Below are 22,436 nucleotides of genomic sequence, written 5' to 3' on the forward strand. Positions count from 1 at the left end.
AGAACTGCGGGAGCTACCTGCTCTTTCCGTACTCCACCCCTCTCCTGGAACAGGCTTAGCCTAAGCTCGGGGCTTCTAGTCCTGCAGCAGGATAGGAGCCTGTCTGCCTCCACTTGGTTGAGGTCATATCCCTCCTTCATCGGCTTCCTTGATTTCCTCACCGATTTTTGCTCCAAGCCCTACCTCGCCCGGGGGATTTGGCAAGCTGGGGTTCAAACAGCTCAGGCCCTGGCAAGCATCTCCACCCCAGGTTGTAGCATCTAGCAAAGCAGGTATCCCCAGGGCACCGACAGACTTGGCTTCTGACTATCAGGGCGGAGATCGGAAACCACACGTCCATCACTGAGCTGCTCCTTGGGACAGACACATCATCTCAGAAAATCTTCTAAACAACCCTGTAAGGAGGGCACATTTCACAGAGAACCTGTGGCTCAGAGGTTCAGTAATTCACCCTTGGTCATAACATAAGTCAGGAGCACTGGGCAAACCACTGCAGCAGTGAGTCCCCATGACCGGGAGATTCTGCTAGGGTTACAGGAGAAAGGAAGCCCTTAAGCGTGGCGACGCGGGAAGAAGACGGAGAAGCTGGATGCAGAGTACAGAGCAATATGAAAAACCAAGTGCCATGTATTGTTTTTAACAGATAACCACTTCTGAGTTTAAAATATGTATACTAACTCAAACTAGTACCTAAGAGTTTATCAACAGGAATCCTGACCAACCACCCATAATGAACAGGAAAGGACTGCAGGGAGACCTCTGTTGACTGGGAGTCCCCATTATCCTGTGGAGATTCCATCTGGCTCCAGTAGTGATATCCATGATCTGGATTATGGTGACTGGCACAGCCCATTCCCCTGGACCCCCATGATTTCTGTCCTGGGCACATGACCTGAGCAGATCCAGTAAGAATGCACGGCACAGCTTCTTCTGGAGATGCTGGGAACAGTGGTACATACTGTACTATGACCCACCAGAAGCCATTTTTAGGATCACAAGGGGAGACCCTTAGAATAAGGCTGACACCATGGAAAGCAAAGCAGATGGAGAAAAGAAATGAGGACATTTAGTGGCGCTGCTAAGCCAGATCAGTATTTGTCTGCCCCAGCACTGTGCTTTTTGGCTTTTTTAGGTTCATAAACCAAACTTCATGAAACTTCCCGCCTTGAGTTGTGTTTCTTTCTACTTGCAACCTCAAGAGTTCTGGGTGCAGGAGGCATTTAAGAAAAGCATTTTCTTTATTGCATAGAATAGCACTGCAAATGGCTGAACACTGTCTAGAGCTTTAATTTGTTTGGTCAATATTTTCCTCCTCAGATATAAACAATAAGCTTCAGTCTTTTCCAGACTGAATTATTTTACTACAGATTCTCTGATATTTTTACAGTGACACAAGACCGTTTCTTTGGGAGCCATGGACTGGGCAAACGGAAATGAAACAGAAAGAGCAGAAGAGCTTCTATGTAATAGTGCAGGGGAGAGAGATAATCAGATTCCACAGATTAGCACAAAAACTTCTTTCAGTCATTATTAATAAGATCACCCTAATAATAAGACAAAAGCAGTATACCAATCAAAAGCTTTTCAGCTAATTCCTTCTGGCACAAATGTAAATGCCACCCACAGGCAGTCTTTTATGAACCTTCCCCACCATCGCCCATTGGGAAGCACTCATTAGGAAGAAGCGTGTCGACGTGTAGAGCCTCTGCAGCATGCTTCCACATGCATGACCTCACCGGAACGTAACGACATTCCTCAGGGCCCGGGAAGCATTATCAGCTCTGTACTGCAAATGAAGGAACTGAGGTCTGCGAAAGTTGAGTACTTTGCTCAAGTTCATAGGAATAAAAAGTTGGGGGAGCCAGGAGATGGAAGATCCAGGTTTTCTAACTCAAATCCAAAGGACCCTTCTACCGTATTTATCGCCCTGTCCCTCCCAGTGTCAGAAGTATCTTCTGCCTATCAAAGTGAGTGGGCAGACACCAAAGAAATCTGCTTCATACATCGTGTAAGAGAAAAAGATTAAGAAACAATCTAAAAAAATGGAACGGCCAACATCTACCTATTTAAAATTAGCTCTAGAAACACTCCTTCAGCACACTCCCAGCACCAGCAGCTACCTCTTAGCCCCTTGGGCACAAGGCTTGGGCTGGAAATTACTTGGAATACCCCACAGTCAAAACTCAAATACATGCTCCTATATGCTGATAACAGTGCTGGTTTTATACTCTTAAAAAAAACACAATTAAGATTTAAGAACTCAAGTATAATTATCTAGAAAAACTAAAAACTTGTACTAGCATTTTGGAGGCATTTGTATTTTAAGCTCAACTTTTTAGAGACCTAACCAAGCATCGATCTGGTGTCTTCCTTTCTAGGACATGAGAATCAATATTTAGTTTACTTGGAAATTTCCTCAGTTTCTGTGATGCCCAATGGTTCCCTTTTATTCTTTTTAAGCCAGAGAGTTTTTATACTTCTCAATGCTGGCTGGATTCCAGGAGAGACAGGGCTACATTCCTCCACAAAAGGACAGATTCTGATATGGGGGCTGCTTGCGCAAAGTTTTTGTATGATATATACGTAAATGGTTTTCCAGTCTTATCGCGTGGAAGTGATGATTCAAATATAAAGTCTTCATATGCAAGACAGAGCTCACCAACCTGAAATAACCAGCGTCATTAACAAATGCATAAATGTAGCCTTTCTAACACAAATCAAGTCCCCGGGGACTCACAGCCCAGGCTTGCAGAGGGTCCTGAGCATTCCGGCTGCTCCTCTGGGATTTGACTCATCTGTTCCCTTCTCCTGGTCCCCTTCACAAGTCTCTTCAAAGTTCATCCGAGGAACAGGTCAGCTGGGAGCAAAGAATTTCAGCTCATTTGCCTGGGTCTGGGTCTGGGTCTGGGTAGGAAGAACAGTTTGGAATCACTGTGCAATCTTACAGTGTTTATGGTAAGAAAAAGGGACCAGAATCTATTAAGGGATGTTCCAAGCAAGATGATCAATGCCCCCCCCGCCCCGCCCCCACTCAACATCCCCAGTGCAGAGCTGAGCACAGAGCTCGAGCACATACAACAGCTTTCACTTCGTCATCAACCACACCATGAGATGAACTGCATGTCACCATCTGACACTTCTCCCCGCAGCCCCCAGCTGCTCTCCTTACAGCTCCGAAACCTGGCTCCTGGGGGACGTCTGTCCATTCTTAGCATCGCATTCCTTCCGTAGCTCCCCACTCCTGGGGTCTGGAGTTGAGGGCCACTCATGCCTTTAAAACTCTCTCCCTTGCTCCACCCGCGCCTCCCCCCCCCCACCCCATATAGCTTCTCAGCCTCCTGGTCACTGTCTTCCTGCTCTCTGGGGATCCATCTTAACACTCAAGGTCTCATCATCAGCCTTCCTACCAGAATCACTAGCCCAGTTTTCAAATCTGCCTCCTGGATATCCAAAGCCCCTTCTCCCAGGGAATTCCTCTTCCCAGACCTAGAGCTCCTGATTTTCCTGTGTGTTCCTGATCCTAAACACGGCAATACAAATGAACTCACCTAGATGTTACAGCTCTGTTAGTCTGGCTTCAATAAGACTAAGGTTTCTCTTTACAGATCCTTTTGAGGAATGGTTTAACGGCAATAAGGTTTTTCTACAGCCCCTCCCCCCCTTTTAATGAGAAATAGAGCTCTAGAAAAATGGAAAATATCCTCTGACCTTGGATTTTAGAATTTGTTTCTGTGATCAAAGAGGAGACAGGATCGTCCCCTTGCAAGCCACTTACTGGCTGGTAAATACTGCCAGCGTCAGCGTTGCTCGAGGAATCAGGAGATCGGGGATGGCATCTCTTAAACCTTAAATAATGGACTTACAAAAACTTCAGTGAATAAAACATTTGGTGGTTAGCTACTACAGCTATTAACCTTACTTTTGTTTATAATCTGTTGGAATAGTTCACTAAAATTAATAAAATGCAACAGTGCATTTACAGAATGTTCAAGACACACACACACACACACACACACACACACACACAAATATTACTCAGCCATGAAAAAGAACGAAATCTTGCCATTTGCAATATGGATGGACCTCAAGGGTATTATGCTAAATGAAGTAAGTCAGACAGAGAAAGACAAATACCATATGATTTCTTATATGTGGAATCTAAAACAAACAAGCAAACAAAAAACCCAAACAAAAACAAGCTCATATATACTGAGAGGAGATTGGTAGTTGCCAGAGGCAGCAGGGGTAGGATGGAGAAATGGGTGAAGGGGGTCAAAAGGTAAAAAGAAAAACAATTTTAAAGAATAAACTTATATGAAAAAAAAAAAAGCTGCTGCAAGAAATCTATTTGCCTAATGGAAAGGTTTTTTGTTGCTAAAAAATAAATAAAAAATCATGATCCTAAAGTAGTTATCAGGATATTCAAACAGAAGGGAAACAAAACAAAGGCCAAAGGAGATTATTAAATTTTAAAAGCAATCAAACATTTATAAGATGTGTACTTCTATATAGCAATAATGTTGAGATTTGTAAACTTGTTTGATTCATAGCCTGAACGTGTACAATAACTGTATCTTTTGTTTCCATCAGGGTGGAGTAAAACTATGTAGAGATATATATATATTGCTTTTTTCCCTCTAATATAGATTAAAAAGTAAAGGAGAAAATAGGAATAAATTCCGAAGATTGGTAATAAAGTTTAGGTTCATTTTTATCTTCTACTAGACTCAAGTTTCTGACTTGTTTAAGCTTTTATTATTTACTTTGACTCATAATACACAGAAATTCTTTTAATCTTTGCAATCGCCCTTAGATTCTTACTCAAGAATTGGGAACTTAATAGAGCATCTGGTGTCAGAGGTCCTTCTGAGTGGTCTTTCTGAGTGACCACTGTGAAATCCTTACTGTATACCTGAGTCAACAATGCAAAATTCTGAGAGAGGAGGGAGCAATAATGAAAAGGATGTTATTCAGAGCATGGTACCCTCAAAAACAGAGCTGTGAGAGAGGGAAGCCTACAGCCACAAACCAGGATTCAAGGCCACCATCTGGGGGGCATCTATGAATCAAACAAGTTTACAAATCTCAACATTATTGCTATATAGAAGTACACATCTTATAAATGTTTGATTGCTTTTAAAATTTAATAATCTCCTTTGGCCTTTGTTTTGTTTCCCTTCTGTTTGAACATCCTGATAACTACTTTAGGATCATGATTTTTTATTTATTTTTTAGCAAAAAAAAAAAAAAAACCACCATTGGTGTTTTCTCAATGTTCCTCCTGAGGCAAGGCTGGGCTGAGGAAGGCCCAGACAGACGGGCAAAGAGACACATACATGCACACATGAAAATAAAGAAGTAAAAGGAGGACCAAATAGGGCAATTTTATCAGTAAAATGTATTTGCTTTCCACGTGCAAGAGGGCAATTTTTTTTTTTTTAAAGATTTATTTATTTGAGAGAGCGAGAGCAAGCGAGCAGGGAGAGGGGCAGGGGGAGAGAGAATCTCAAGCAGACTCCCTGCTAATGCGGGACTCCATCTCACGACTTTGAGATCATGACCTGAGCTGAAACCAAGAGCCCGAAGCTCAACTGACTGAGCCACCCGGGCGCCCCGAGGGCAAAGCTTCTGACCGAGCGCCTGAAGATCAGCAGTCACCAGCGCTGGGGGGTGGCTGTGGAGTTTGCAAGAGTGCAAAGCCACCTGCAGAAACATTTTCTGTGGACTAAAAAAACTTGTGCTTTATAATCAACGTGGGCCTATGCGGTGGTGGTGTCTCGGCAGAATTGGGGAAATCCTGCACATTCTCTGCCATTATTTTCAGCTCTGTAGAAAAAGGGTTTCAGGTACTGAAATGCGATTGAACGTATACTCTGAGAACACGCAAACGACCAAGATATTTTCCCTGCCCGATGATACTGTGTATGCAATGGTTGGTGGGGGGGGGGGGGACTGCAAACCGTTTTGATAGGAAATAGGCTCTCAAATTCAAGGATTTAGGGATCACTGTCCAGCGATAGATGTTCTAAACTTGGTGGAGACTGACCGAACCACATCTACTCTCCCACTCACTTGAGCTCAGGTCGTGGTTTTGTCTGAAGAGACCACGGTATCTTCCCCAAGGACAAGCTCAAACCGACTGCTCTGAGGGTCTATGCCCAACACCCACAGGCAAAGTGGGAAATTCATGCTGGAAATAAAACCTTTCCCTTTCCCTACACACCTGCCACTTATCAGAAAGCAAAAGTGGACTGGGGCATGCTGTCACACCCCAGAACTGAGGATGAGCCCCCCTACTCCCACACCTGAACAAAACTGGGGTTCTGTTAGCAAAAAGAGGAGCAGTGCAGACTTTTATTAGTTTTTTAAAAAGTTACACGCAACATGCTTAGCACAGTACATGTTGACTATTATCAAAAAATATCAATTTATTAATAAACTAATACATTTTCATCTTTTACTAGAACCCAAAGTTCCCTGATAAACTGTATTTCCCGCAGTGAGATTACTTGATGAAGCCGCTTTACAAAAAAATTTAGGTCTGTGGGTCAAGAAGTCACAGCAGAAATCAGTGGAGGATGAATTCTTAAGGAAGAAATGTAAGCAAATGAGCTTTTACCTGTAGCTTCATACTAGAACCTGAAACTTTTCTGGTATGAACTACGGTTCATATCACCGGATCCTTTTGGCGGTTTCAACTGAACAGAGTATCTTCAAAGTATCCTTAGTGTCAATGCATTGAAGGCCTTTGGAAAAGGGGGAGGAAAAACCCTCTTTCAAGACTGTTACGGCTCACTTATCATGGTTTTGAATCAACTTCTACTTAAAGGACAACATGCTCTTTGTAGCAGGCGTACTATATAAAGAGTCCAATCAAACATCACTGAAGCACTCACTTTGGAATTGACACTGAGTCTGATGCACATGAGTGTGACCTGATGGTGAATGCTTCGGAGCTCCGGAAACTAAGTGCTCGCCCGGATCTCGCATATGCAAACAACACATTCCGTGCGGGGGAAATGCTAACAGTTCTGGAGTCCTAAAACGGGTATCTCTCCCCACACCAGCTGAATTTCGCCTTGTTCTGATTGAGGCCTGGAACAGCTGAGGAGGAAAGTCGCTATTTTGCAGGCTCTTTCCCAATAGGTATAAAAATTAATAATATTTGTGATGTAATGTCAGACTACAGAATGAATGCCAACTAATAAAGGAAAGAGCAATTAGCAAAGTCATTAATGATGGTTCTGCTTCTGTTCTCATGGCGCATGGTCTGTTTGGACATTTTTGGCCTTTATTATACTTGTTAATGCCCGTAAATAAATAAATTCACAACAGAGACCTACTATTTTATACATTTTACCTGAAATCAGAGCCGAAGAGACCGATGACATCTATGAGGAGTATATTCTGCTAGTATTAACGGTCCCTAAATTCAATTATGGCATCTATTTTCTCCCATAAAACGTGTATTTTTAGCTAATAAGCATCACCTTCTAAAACCCCTTCACTTCCATCTCCAGCACCAACAGATACCTTCCTCCTTGGGGGTTATTTTATTTTTTAAGACACTTTTGATTCTTGAACAGTTTTAGACTTACAGAAAAATTGCAAAGACAGTACATATATTCTTACATATCTTTTACCCCGTTTCCCCGATTATTAACATCTTATATTAGAATGGTACACTTGTTACAATTAATGAACCACAGCCCATACTTTATTCAGATCCCTTAGTTTCCCCTAATGTCCTTCTCCTGACCTAGGCTTGCATCCAGGTACCACATGACATTTAATGGTCAGGTCTCCTCAGACTCCTCTTGGCTGTGACTTCCCTAGTTCTCGGTGACCTGGACAGTTTTGAGGACTACTGGTAGGTGTTCTGTATCTTTTTTTTTTTTTTTAAAGAGTTCATTTATTTATTTGACAGAGAGAGACACAGCGAGAGAGGGAACACAAGCAGGGGGAGTGGGAGAGGGAGAAGCAGGCTTCCCGCTGAGCAGGGAGCCCAATTCGGGGCTCGATCCCAGGACCCTGGGATCATGACCTGAGCCAAAGGCAGATGCTTAACGACTGAGCCACCCAGGCGCCCCTGGTAGGTGTTCTGTAAAATGTCCCTCAATTTGGGTTTGTCAGATGTTTTTCTCATGGTTGGACTGGGGTTAAGGGTTTGGGGAGGAAGACCCCAGAGGTAAAATGGCATTCTCGACACATCGGGGCAAGGGGACTTATTATCAACATGGCTTATTGCTACTGATGTTAACCTTTATCACCTGCCTGTTTGTCAAGTTTCTCCACTGTAGATTTACGCCCCCTTTTCCACACTACCCTCTTCGAAAGGAAGTTCACTATGCGTGACCCACACTCGAGGGGCTGGAGGTTTTGTTACCTGCCCTTGACGGCAGAATATCGACGTCAGTTATCCGGGATCCTTCTGCAGAGGGGATTTGTCTCTTCTCCACTCACTCACTCACTCACATCGCTTGTTTGTATCAGTATGGACTCCCGGCTACTCAGAGTTAATTTCTAGGAAGAGGCAGGAAGGGATCTTGTTATTTGTGCACATGCAGAGGCCAGGGAGGACAGAGACCACTGATGGGCACACAGGCGAACTGCTGGCCTCCCTCAGAGTGACAGGACCCCCCTCACACACCAGACTCAGGGCCCACAATAGTGAACTTTCTGCCACAAGAACATCACAAAGTCCTACGTGTTGCAGAACTTTGGGCTCCTGAGCCCACCAAGCCAAACACCCCGCCGCCCATGTCAGTGCCCTTCCTTGCCTTCGTCCTCGACCCCAGCATTCGGGCAACCAGGAAATCCCACACACAATGCTCGTGAACACTTGGAGTCGATGTCCCATCCCGAGAACAGGGAGGACCTACCACTCACTCTACGGCCTCTCGCACAGACTTGTGTCGTGGTGGCACATGCAGTAAACAGGACAGTCAATTGAGGATAAACATTTCTGCAGGTCTTGGGAGTGAGTATATCCCGGTAGTGGGAATGGAGCAGTGAGGGGCACCTATGTATGAAACGCGGCAGGTGACATGATGGTGGCTGTACAACGTGCTAAGTGACCCTACAGAGAAGTCATTCGAGAAGATGACAGCTGATAAAACGGGGCCAGAGTAACAAGCAAGAGCATGAGATGGGGAAGGGGTGGGGGTGCATCTAATTTGTAACCACTTATCAGCATTTTCAATGTAAGTGAAGTCACTCGAAAATAGAGTCCAGTGCTTTTGCATTTGCAGTCTTGCCTATGCCAGTAGATGACAAACTCCTCGGGTGGCAGGACATCTAGATGCAGTAGCAGAGAATCTGCACAGATTTCTAGGTGCATCAAACCTGAAGTTTACAATTCGGGCTAAGACAGAATTCATCTTATAAAAGCTTCTAACTGAGATAAGCAGCACGGACTAGAAAAATTTTAAACTATAATATTTTCTAGTACAATCTGGAAAAGTCCCAAATATTCCATTTTTGGTATCAGAACACCTCTGCTTAGCTCACGAAAAGTCCTATTTGAGAACTGCTGGTCTGCACACCTAATTTGTGTAAGATGTTCTGTTTTCAGCCGACTGAAGCCACTCTCCAAGTCACTACAAAATCCAAATTAGCAAAAAGTAAAGAGGCTTCACAAGATACATTTTAAAAACTTTAATAGTTTCCTTATTTTTTTTCAATTGCTGTTAACAGCCACCATCCTATTTTTTTTTTTAAGATTTTTATTTATTTAACAGAGAGAGAGAGAGCACAAGTAGGCAGAGTGCCAGACAGAGGGAGAGGGAGAAGCAGGCTTCCCGCCGAGCAGGGAGCCCAATGCAGGGCTCGATCCCAGGACCCTGGGATCATGACCTGAGCTGAAGGCAGCCGCTTAACTGACTGAGCCACCCAGGCGCCCCACCACCATCCTATTTTTAGCTCTACTGTACATTAATGAAGATCTACGTTAAATACATGGAATTACTTGTGAGCTAGATGTGGAAGACTCTGCTCATAGTGAAAAAGAAAAAAAAAATTCAATCTGCCTTCAAAGCAATAGGAAGAAAGAATCAAAGGGGGACAAGTGAGTCCAAGGCCACATGGCAGAAAGACAAAATGTGGGCAAGTTGTCAGCTACTCCAAGGAGCTGGAGACCGCCCCGGATCCACCTGTACTTCTGAGGATGACCGTGAGATCCTCAGGCACAGCACAGAGGAAAAGGGAGCCTTCTGCAAAGGCAAAGAGTCAGACACCACCGCCCCAAACAGAGGGAGGTCCACATTAATAATAATAATAATAATAATAATAATAATAATAATAAAAACAATGGCCAGCTGTGGTCAAAATGCTGCTCGGACTAAGCCCGTGATGTCAGCATCAGGACCACAGGAGTTATTTTCCGGGTTTGCAGGCCCACCCCCAGAGATCCCAATCCCCCAGCTGTGAGGCTGGGCCCAGGTCCCGCATATTTAATGAGCACCCCAGGACTCACATGGAGGAGGTCCTCAAGGACACTCTGATGTGGGGTGTAAGTCACAGGCAAGCTGCTGACCAAATCAGCCCACTTCTTCCTGGGAGCCACCCCTCAAGACTTTTAGCAATAGGATAAGTTTGTTAACCTAATTAGGAGGCATCGTGATTGGAAAAGGTGCCTGGCTCCTCCATTTGCTGTGCGACCTTCAGCGAGGGTCCCTGCCACAAGCCTGTATCAGTCAGTGCTGGAATGCAATTACACTTGGCTTCACATTCATCACCTTAACCACCCCAGGTTAATGCCCCTCAATTACACAGCAAACTGCACAGAATGAAGGACTGATGACAAATGTAAAATAAGCATGAATACAGCTCCCATAAAATTTTAACTCCAATCTGAGACACTCCAGTGTGCCAAGTCGACCCTCTCCAGTCCCATTTATACATGATTTTTAGAACGTGGTTAGTACACGCATGGGTTTCTGATCATTTGGGCCACTCGGAAGCCTCGCCCTAGAGTCATGGCCCAGAATGAAACCTGCCCTGTGTTTACTCCATAAGCAAAGGTTCTGTCACTTATCTCCACATAGGTACTCAGATAATATTTCCAAACAACACAGAATGCTGAAACTCAGCATGGCTGATACCAGAATCAGAAAGAGGGCTTTTGGAAAAACTCCCCATATTCAGGCCTCACTAGACCTCGGACTCAAATCTCTGGGGTGAGTCCTGGTAATGCTCCTGGGTAATTACAATGTCCACCCAAGGTGGAGCCCCCCTGGGAGTGCTTTTGTTTCTTCCAAGACTGTGAGCATCTTGAAGGTGGACACGGGTTCTCCCACTCTGCCTTTCAAATGAGTATTTAATAAATTACTGCTAAACTGAATATATTTACGTATCAGACAATTTCCACTCCTGGAGCAGGCAAGGAGCTTCAAGGATGGAAGACTGGGTTGACATTTCTGATCTCACCTTTCCCACCAAACAACATTTTAACGCCTGGTGTCACGCCTCCAGGTTGAAGGAAGTGTACTGAAGGAGGAAGTCGTCTTCTCGCTGTTCCTCCAGCTTAATTAGGGTTGAGGAGTGTTCCAGAAGTGGCGCTGAGATTAAAGTTGGCAAAGGCTGCAGCCTTCACCAAATACTGAGACGCTCCTCTGAAAATCACCATGACTGAAATGAGAGCTAAAAATGGCTAATCCCAACAACTGCCTTCTGCCAGTGATAAGGGTTTCCAGACTTAGTCAATAAAAATGCAGGACTGTCCAGTTACGCTTGAATTTCAGATGAGCAACAAATAATTGTTAGTGTAATCATGTCGCATGCAATATTTGGGCGTACTTATACTACAAAGTTACTGTTTGTCTGAAATGCCACTTAGCTGAGTGTCCCGTATTTTATCTGGCAATTCCGCTGGTAATGGCCCCAGAATAAATGGTCTGGCTTTCTTGCTTTGTGTCACTCTGTTTTGGGAGGAAGGGATGACGGTATTACAAGATATAAACATCTGAAAACCCTGTGTCTGTTCCCCTGCAAAATGCTTTGGTGGTCATAGGCACAGGGGCAATCTAGAATAAGATATAAGCTGAATATCCCTCTCTCTCAGTGACTTTTCAAAGAACCAAGTTCTTCAGCTCTGAACAAAGGACATAGCAGAAGAGAAACTTTTGTTGTTGGCTGCAGCTGAGCAAATTTATCAAACAAAGGAAGCATTCAACTCACCCTCTGTACCACACTCACACACGAAAGTTCAACAAACTGTGTATAGAAACCAGAAACAGTGATGAAATTTTATCTGGCTAATCTTGTAATTATGAAGTTCTATTTCCTGTTTTTGCTCCTGAGAGAGATGGAGGAAAGACACGGTAGAAAGAGGAGAGAAGAAAATTGGCGTAACCAGATTTGCTCTTTCAGCGAACACAGACCGAGGACCAGCTGAGGAGAGGCAGATGGATTACTGATGCGTACACACAACTGCCCCATGCGGGGCGGCAAGAGTTTTCTGCTGCGCCCTCAGCACCTAGAACAGTGCCCAGAATACTGAAGCATTCAGTAAATATTTGTAGACTAGACAGCAAAGCTATGCACACAGCCCCGGGGAGGGACAGCTCCTGAAGGGGACGACACCTGATGCTCTAGAGGAGTGAAGAGGAGTTGGTCAGGCCAAAGCACTCAGGCAAGAGGAGTAAGGTGGGTATGAAGCCTCCGTAAAGGGAGCGTGCTGGACTCCCGCGAATGAACACATCCCACAACCAAAACCCAGGTGGTGGGTGGGCGGGAGGAGCTCTGGGGGTGCATCCAATGACAGATGGACACAGGCCCCAGTGTAGAGCGGATGCTCTGAGGGGTTCAGGGATGGAACCCTAGATCACAGTTCTTTCTTAAGGGGAAGCGGAGTGAAGGAGGGACCCAAAGGGGACTAAGAAAGAGCAGCCCTAGCAGGAGAGAAGCCGGGAGACGCTACTGCCATGGGAGCGCGGACAGCAAGTCATGGAGATGTTCAGGACTGGTGTCAAAGGAGAGTGGACTGGGAAATGAGAGCTGGCTGTGAGTGGTGGGGACAGGGGATGGACAGCAGAGCGTTACGGGCTGAGTCTCGGGGTGAGCAAGTGGAGAGACTGAGTGTAGACAGCGGCTTTTCTGGCAGTGGAATGGGAGAAATGAACAGCTGAGGGGGCTCTGGAGCTGGGGGAGGGGGGTTTTCACAGGTATGTCCTTATGGTGGGAGCGGCCTCCAGATCTACAGAAAATACACAGAGGGAGCCACAGGCTGGGGCATGCTACGACACCGCTCCGGACGGAAAGCTGGGACGCGATGTGCTGGGGCTAGGGCTGCCTTTCCTCAACCTCTCCCTGCTCCCCCCCCTCCATGAACCTGACTCCCTGCGGTACCAACATGCGGGGTCCAGCTGGGTCTCCAGCTGACTCCTGAGCACCCTGGCTCTTACCTGGCAGGTGGTACTGCTCCTGGAGACAAGGAAATGAACAGTTCAAGAGGAAAGGGACTCTGGCTCTCAACTTTACTTCACTCATTCAAAAACACAAAACAGCAATAAAAACCCCGTGATCTGGAAAGACAAGCGCTCACACAGATCATCATTTTACCACCCCCTACCCCCCAAGGCCTCCTGGGACTCTGCAGGCAGCCAAGAATCCCCGGGGAGATAAATTACAAAAAGGCCACTTAGGAATTCCGTTGCCTCCACAGTGCCTGCACCGCCTTCCACGGGCGGACGAGCAAGCAAAGGCAGCGGGGCTGGGTGCACGGCCTGCCGCTGGTATCAAGCCGGGCAAAAGCCGCAGCTTCTGAACACAGCGACCCACAGGTCTAGCCAGGTGTTACTTCTTTAAAAAAAAAAAAAAAATGACGGGAAAAAAATCAGGGACTCTACATCCGAGTAACAAGAGTCAACCATTATTTATTTAAACAAGCCCAAACAGCAGGCAATAAATGACTTCTTCAAGATACCATCTGCCCAAAACTAAAGATCCTACTAACATAAAACTGATAACAATGTACAAGCTTGATTTACAGTTTATAACAGCTGCACTCCATTTAAAAAGAAAGTATGAAAAGGTAGTTCAATACCAAGTATACACTAGAACCAGGACAGTATCCGTACTTCTGTTGCTCCCTTGAAATAAGTTTTATTGGGTCAAAAATATATGCAGCATGACTAGAGGTAGCTCACCTCTAATCGGCGATAGGCAGACCAAAGATCCCCAAACCAAAAGTCACTAGGAGCTATGCAGGCTTTTTATCATGTACATAGGAAGTATGTAATAAATGAACATTTTAATTATATGAATGAAGTAACCAAGTGGGAATTCTTACCTCGAAAAAGACACGCAATCCCTCCCAAGTCATTTGGGTTCCACAACACTTGAATATACTAAATTAGCTATCTCTCTTGAAGCTAGGCTTTGAATAAGGTAAGAATAAATTTTCTAGGTAGTTTTCTTAAACTGCGGAGTTAAAAATCTAAGGAAGTAGCAGCCAGATTCAATGGATCTGCCTCTGTCTTTAAACATTAGGATAGAAGGGGCGCCTGGGTGGCTCAGTCGTTAAGCGTCTGCCTTCGGCTCAGGCCATGATCCCGGGGTCCTGGGATCGAGCCCCGCACCGGGCTCCCTGCTCAGCAGGAAGCCTGCTTCCCCCTCTCCCTCTCCCACTCCCCCTGCTTGTGTCCCCTCTTGCTGTCTCTCTCTGACAAATAAAATCTTTAAAAAAAAAAAAAAACATTAGGATAGGATGTGCTGTGAACAGCCTCACTAGTTCAAGTGTGGTCCAGTGACCAGCAGCATGGTTAGAGTTCCAGCATCTTAGGGGCCCCACCAGATCCACTGACCCAGAATTTGCATTTAACAAGACCAGCAAGTGATTCATATCTGCTTCAAAGTCTGGGAAGCAGTGGTTAGAAGAGCAAGATTGGCTGGCTTTCTGTATTTTCACCCCATACCCACAGGGAACATGGAGACCAAGCAAGGAGCCTCAGAAAGTTATTAAGTACTCCTTTCATTAATTATATTTCATTTTATAATGTTTTTCAGTTTTATTTAAACTTTGCTCTAAGTAAAAGAGCTGTTTTCCTTTTCTTTGTCCATTAGCCTTCATTTTCCAAAGCGGTTTGGCTTCATGCTACCATCTAAAGCAATGTCAACTTTAAATTATGTACGGTAATAGGGTAGGAGGAAATGGAAACTATTTCTCAAGTTCAATTTTAGGTATGATTATGTAATTTTTCCTTTTCTCTTCTCTCTCTTTTGTGACAATTGCAATTGGCTTATTAGCAAACCAGTGCTTCATATCAAGCTAGGAAGTCACTAAGAGCATTACCTAGAAAAATGATATGTAATTAGAACCACCCAGAAGGAGGCAGGGCTGGTGCAGTATAAAGTACAGAACAAGTCCATATGCACAGGGTCCATGCTAAACACAGGTGTTTTACAACATGCCTAAGTACACGTTTCCACCTGGAATGGCAGCACCATGAACTGAAGAGTTAAATGCATCCACTAAGCTATAAACTGAAAGAGTGGGGATCACTCGTCTATTTTATACTGCCTGACAAATAATAGGACGGGTTTAATAAATATCCATGAGTGAGAGAGTAAATAAATGAGTAGCACTCAAACTGTAGGCTCTACCTACCACACTCTGCCCCTTCCCTTTCAATTCTTGCAAAAGCAAGAGATTTCAATGAACCTCCCAGCCATTCCTGATTGTCAAGAAGCCTCTGCCCACACGGAGATGCCTCTACCATAGCGTCCATGAGGACCACTGGAGGGGTCATCGCTGGGCACTAGATCACTCCCACCCCATCACTAAATAATTAGCATCACCTTCCTTACCTCACACATTTTTAGTACCTGGAAAGATAAGCAGTGCACAGTCAATAACCTTATGTAAACTAAGTAAGATCTGGGTGTAAGTGGTGATTTTCAACAATTTTCAAAGTCTTTATTCTTCCGCTGCTGAAGTTGACTTTGAAGAGGTTGAACTTTCTGTACCCTTTTGGCTGCTGTGGTGTGGATACTTTCCATTAACTCCACTGAAAGCAGGACAAGAGTGAAGAAAGAAAGTGATGGAGATCAGTAACAAAGACAACTAATTGTGTCCTCAATAAATTCCATGAGATCAGCAGAGGCTAGGGTTGAGGCAAGTAATACTGGCAAAACCAGACCCTTTGATGCTGGAATATCTGGTTGAAGATTAACCCACCAACCAGGACCAACAGGAAAAGGGGATGTGTAATAATCTAGGTGAGGAAGATAGATGAGACAGGGCAACTGGTTCCCAGACTCAGAATAATACCCATGACTCGTTATACCCCTGGAGTAAGTATGAGACACGAGTTTACGAGGAAGCTCAGCCACTCCACGGATTATTTGGGGCAGAGGGAGCTCTTTTTCAAATGCTCTATAAACGACAAAAAAAGCTACAGTTCACATGGATGGTGGTGTGGCCCCGGGAGCGCCTTGGTCTACTCCTCCACATGATTCTTGGCCTTAAAACCCCAGCTCACAAGCCACTTCCCTGGGAAGCCTCCCCGACTGCCCAGTTAGTTATTCCTTCCTCTGCACCCCTAGATGCTTTGCTCCTACCTATAGTGCTTTTTGTTTCTCTGTACTTCTCCCACGGGAGCTTGAGTACCTGAAAAGCAGGGGCTAGGTCTTAATTATCTTTGGATCGCCAGAGCTTGGAGCCGTAAGAAGTGACTGATAATGCCTATTTTCATTATAAACATATAAGCTAGGCTTGGTGGGTAGCATGTCTACTGCCCAGGAACAGGGATGGCTCAGACTGGAGAATCCCTGTGTGGAAATCCCAACTGAATCAATGAGTGTGAGTATCTAAAGCAACCGAGAGAGACACTCTGAGAGACAAGGAGCATGTATGTGGGATTACCATCTTCATGCTGTACCAGCCCATGACTTCAAGCCACACTCCCCCTTCCCCCATGTAAAACAAGGAATAATCTCTTCCCTGAATACCTCTCAGAATTATGAGGAGTAAAACAGATAGTAGACCTGAAAGCACTTAAAAATCTATAATTTAAGAAATTATTATTATCAACATTTCAGTGGTGAAAGGTAAGGAAAGCAGAGACTCTTTGTTGTGTGTATGGCTGGCTGGCTGGCTGGAGGGTGGATGGGTGGATGGATGGTTGGATGGATGGATAGATGGGTGGGTGGATGGATGGATGGATGGATGGATAGATGGATGGATGGATGGCTGGCTGGCTGGCTGGCTGGAGGGTGGATGGATGGATGGGTGGATGGATGGATGGATAGATGGATGGATGGACGGATGGATAGATGGGTGGATGGATGGATGGATGAATGGATGGCTGGAGGGTGGATGGGTGGGTGGAGGGATGGATGGGTAGATGGATGGATGGATAAAGAATGGCTCATCAGCCATGAAGCAGCTAAAAGGAAAAGAAGGTTAAGAAGTATCCAACTTCAAATCTTGCCAGGCCATTGTCTCATGTAAATGTCTCCTTAAGGATTCTGAATTTAGAAATGGGAAGATATGAGCAGGGAATAGCCCCATCTAATTAACAAAATGTTATCTAATTAGTGCACATAAAAAATATCCCAGTCTGAAAGCTAGTAACTCCTTTCTCTTGTTTACTTAGCATTTATGTAGTACTTTAACATGTATTGATTTAGAATGCCTAAGTTTAATATTTAATGTAACATCTAAAAGATTTCCATCAAGACACTGAAAGAAACATCATTATAGGCAATGATTTTATTTTTAAATTTGAAAAGGCAAATGAGGTTCAAGATGGTAAAAAAAACAAAACAAAACAAAAAACCAAACTATTTCAAACAGTAGCAGAGAAAGTGCACAATAGGAACCTTTTATCAATTTTATCTCCAACTAAAAACCTAAGTTACAGCACAAGAATCAAAACACAAAGTGTGCATTAAAGGCCATTTCAACAGTTTGTGCTGCCAAGAGGTGAGTGAGCTAAATAAAAGGATCGCTTTTTAAGTTTAATTTCACTAGGCAGTCTTTAAGTTTATAGTAAAGGAAAAGACGTGCCCACAAAACTGTGCACCGAGTATATGCCCTGTGCGCCAAGTGAAATAGTTTAGGAAGGACAGACTTAATTTTGCAGCCGCCATACTGGTACCATTTGGACAAGCTGTGGACTGAGGGGGCTCTGCACTTAGAGCCTGGAGAGCAAAGCCACATTTTAAAAGGGCCCCCTGTGCTCCAGCAGATGGGCTGTAAACTTGACCAGACTGCAGGCACCATGTCCTCCACCCTCACCAGTTGAATGCATTAACTTTTCTATTCCTTTCCCATATGCTTGATCACACATTCAAAAACATGGACAGCAGATGGTAGGTAACAAAGACAGAGATCAATCAGCCAAGCAAAAATGGAAAAACCTTGTTCTAAAGGAGACATCTAAAAGCCACTTACCTCCATCCTCCCATTAGATGGGGGATATTTTAATACAAATGACATTAAACAGAAGTAACTTCTTTTATGCCATCCCGAAGTAGATACTGCCCTTCTGTATTAGGGTACTTGCCATAAGAGACTTGCATTTATCTAATGCGAATATGATCACAGATTCCCTTACTATCAAAAATACAGACACAATAATAGAAGGGCCAGCAGTTCCCAGAGAATGATTTTCTATCACATTAAACACTGAATAATCATAGGGCTCTGAGGTTCCACATTCAGGAATCTCATGAGTACAGAAGCAAGAAAATGTTTCTAAGTTCGGAGGGGGGAAACCTTCTCCTTTTATGAAATCTCTATTTTAATTTAAACAACAGAAGGCCTATTTATGCCACTAATTCTATCTGTCTGGGTGGAAACCCAAAGAACCAGACAAAGGGCTTGGGGGAAGGACCACCACTAACTGCGCACAGGTGTCACTGTTCTTTGCTTGGATACAGTTTCTAAAAGGCAGGCAGCTCAGAAACAGAATAAAAGTTAGGAGAGGCCACATGGGGAAGAAATCCAACTGAGAAATAGAGGACCTGACTTAAACACCCACTTGTTCCCTAATCCCAGATATGGATCTCTGGGAACAGCCCGGTCCCACAAAATCTGCACGTGAGCATGCACGTGCATTTGAAACGTCAAATGTGTATCTGTAATAGGTTAATGGCACAAGCAAAGGAAATAAGGAAACCACCATAGTTTGTCTAAATTTCCAAAAGATTTACCCAACTGTTAGGGGAGTTTTTTAAATCTCAAGGAATTCCACTTTTTTCCAATAGATCTCTTGGTATGCTCAACTCTGACTGAGAGTTTCTGACTTCTGTGAATCGATGTTTAGAACTTTATTATCTTAACTTTTTAAAAAGAGGCTATTAGAATACTTTGAGGAATTGACTGAATACACTATTGACTCAAAAGGGTTAATGACAGAGTAACTTCTAGAAGCTGCCTGGTCATTAAGAGCTCCTGGCACTTGTTTGCGTGTATCAGTTCTTACACCTTGCAACTAACATGTAACCGTTAGGTTTCCTTTAAAGAGAACAAGCATCCCGTCCCCTGGGTGGCTCAGTTGGTTAGCGTCGATTTTGGCTCAGGTCATGATCTCTGTGCTGCGTGGAGTTGGCTTGTCTCTCTCCCTCTGCTCCTCCCTCTGTGCACACACTCTCTCTCTCTCTTTCCCTCTCAAATAAATAAATAAATAAATAAATAAATAAATAAATTCTTAAAAAAATAAAGAGAACAAGCATCGAAACCTCTCCGATAAATAAATAAACATCTTAAAAAAAATAAAGAGAACAAGCATTGAAACAGTCCCATGTAACTCCTAGTCCTATATAACCTACATAACCTCAGCAGTATGCAAATATTAGACTCTGGAAGGGTTACTTTTATTTTCTTTTTCTCTCTTATTCCTTCTCTACCCTGACATACACACATATTCCACATGCATGGACATGGCTTATCTGGCAGGTATGTGATCAAGTGGTTCTACATGATCAGATGGGATTTTCAGTGAGGAGATAATCTGGTCATGTGATAGACTTGAATAAATTATCAAAGAAAAATAAAAGTCTGCATAAAAACATTGTTGAAAATAAACATAAGGGCGAAACCTCAATTTTGATTTCTAAAAGTGCTTTAACACTCTTCAAAAACTAAAGCCAATTATAGCTGGAAAATGAAATGTATGCACTGGATTGTTCATCTATCGATCTATCTACTATATAAAAATCTGCCCACCAAAAATGGTTAAAATTAAATAACACCACCAAATGATGGTGAGAATGTGGAGCAATAGAAATTCTCCCATATTTTTGGTGGGAGTATAGAAAAATACAACCAATTTGGAAAAAGGTCTAGCAGTTTCTTGTGAAACTAGAAACATTCACCTACCCTATAACCCAGCAATTGTTTTTTTTCGCAAGAGCAGTGAAAATATGCACAAAGAACAACTGTATAAAAATGTTCAGAGCAGCTATATTTACAATAGCCAAAAACCAGAAATAACCTGTGTGTCTATCAACAGGAGAATGGATAAACTGTAAGATATTCACCCAGTGGACTACTGTTCATCAATCTATTGATACAAGCAACAAATGGATGGATCTCAAAAAAAAGTTACGGCAAACAAGCCAGTGTACATACTGTAGGAATTCCACTTATGTGAAGTTCTACAACAGGCAAGAAAGTATCTATAGTGGAAGAAATCCGAACAGTGGTTGCCCCTAAGAGGTAGAGGCAGAGATTTATTGGAGGGGGCATGTATGAACTTTCTGAAATGATGGTAATATTGTGTATCATGATGGGATTTGCATTTGCACAGGTATATGCATATGTCAACACTTAAGAATGGTGTATTTCCTTGTATGTAAATTCTCCTTTGGAAAAAATCTAATATTGAATACTAATTAATGATATGCATGCTGCTGTATTTGGAGGAGAGGGCAGATATTTGAAACGTACTTTAAAAATCCATCAAAGAGGGGCACCTGGGTGGCTCAGTCGGTTAAGTGGCTGCCTTCGGCTCAGGTCTTGATCCCAGCGTCCTGGGATCGAGCTCTGCATCGGGCTCCCTGCTCAGCGGGGAGCCTGCTTCTCCCTCTCCCTCTGCCTGCCTCTCTGCCTACTTGTTCTGTCAAATAAATAAAATCTTAAAAAAAAAAAAACTTTAAATATCCATCAAAGAATAAGATGGATAAATGGATGGACTGATAGATAAGAAAGCAAGTACAGTAAAATGGTAATTGTAGAATCTAAGTGGTGAGTATGGGTATTCACTGTAAAATTCTTTCCATTTTTTTGTATGGCTAAACATTTTCATGAAATAAACTGGAAAAAATCTGTTGTAGTCCCATAATAGCATCATTTAAAAATTTATTTTCAGGATCATTGTATAAGCAAAGAAGAACTAAGACAGTTTTGGTTTTTTTTTTTTAAGAGTGAGAAAGATTAAACTTCTGCAAGTAAATTCAAACACCAAATAAATACTGGTATTTCACTCTTCCTTCAGAGTGAATAAAGCCCTTGCTTGATGCCATAAGAACATTATGCTCTACGGATCCAAACATACCTGGAGGACTGTTTTACAAATAACCACATCCTTCTCTACCGCCAAGTCTCCAATTGTTGGGTCCTAACAAGTTTCTCTTGTTATATAAGCTGTCTGCCAAATACTAATGGGCTCTGAACACAGGCCAGAAGATTCCCCCAAGCCCAGCTGGGTGTAACCCCAAATCCCACCCTGCTCGACAGGACCTCCCTCAAGAGCTCAGGAGTTACTTGGGGGAGCTTCTTATCACTTCTGTGCATCTGGACCCCACACAACACGAGGCAAGGAGGTTGGCTCTCAGGACCTGCTCAGCAAATAACCGTTCAAGGTTGCTTTCCATGGTTCAAAAGCAAACAGGGACCACACAAGGGAGTAGATTTGTCTTTCTCCATAAAAACGACCAGGCCCATTAAAAGCCCTTTATTTATAGTGGTAAAATGCCGTAGGATCAAAACTGTGTGAAGTTATGATGTAATCCTCCAAATCTCATGATAGCAGCACCACCTGAGGATGCAGGGCAGGCTGCCTCGTGTCACACGGGACTCTGCCACTTACTGTGGGATTTGGGGCAAACAGTTTAACTTCTTTGCATCTCACTATCTCATTTTTCTATGAAATGAGACTGATATTTACACCTCACAGGAGTGACATGAAGATTAAGGAAGATAATCCATCCAGGTACGTAGCATCATGTCTGGCAGGTAATGAGCACCCCGTGCATGTTAGCTCATCATTATTAGTACTTTTTATGTCTCTGTGAATGAAGCAGAGAGTGCCTGCCACTATCACACTGACTTAACATTAGATATAATACAGATACCATAAATATTTACCATTCATTGAATTCAGTCTCAAACTACAAAAACTCGGGACTACTTGAAGCACAGCATTTGGTATCCCATAAGCTGTCCTAGGATCTCCTTGCATACGAGACTGTGTTGGACTTGTAAGGTC

General features: G+C 43.6%; 1 protein-coding gene across 2 annotated transcripts in view; it reads right to left on the bottom strand.

The window, feature by feature from the left end:
• FAM171A1 (family with sequence similarity 171 member A1) overlaps positions 1-22,436 on the bottom strand; it is a 124,671-nt gene that overhangs the window by 92,210 nt on the left and 10,025 nt on the right. The window contains exon 1 of one of the 2 annotated variants that reach the window (XM_032426095.1): positions 2,738-2,972. The exons of the other annotated variant lie outside the window; for it this stretch is intronic. The gene's annotated coding sequence lies outside the window, so the exon portion shown is untranslated. Of the gene's footprint in view, positions 1-2,737; positions 2,973-22,436 lie in introns of those variants that run through there. 2 annotated transcript variants of the gene reach the window in all.

This window comes from Phoca vitulina, unplaced genomic scaffold, assembly GCF_004348235.1.
Source record: "Phoca vitulina isolate PV1807 unplaced genomic scaffold, GSC_HSeal_1.0 scaffold33, whole genome shotgun sequence".
NCBI classification, from domain to species: Eukaryota; Metazoa; Chordata; class Mammalia; order Carnivora; family Phocidae; genus Phoca; species Phoca vitulina.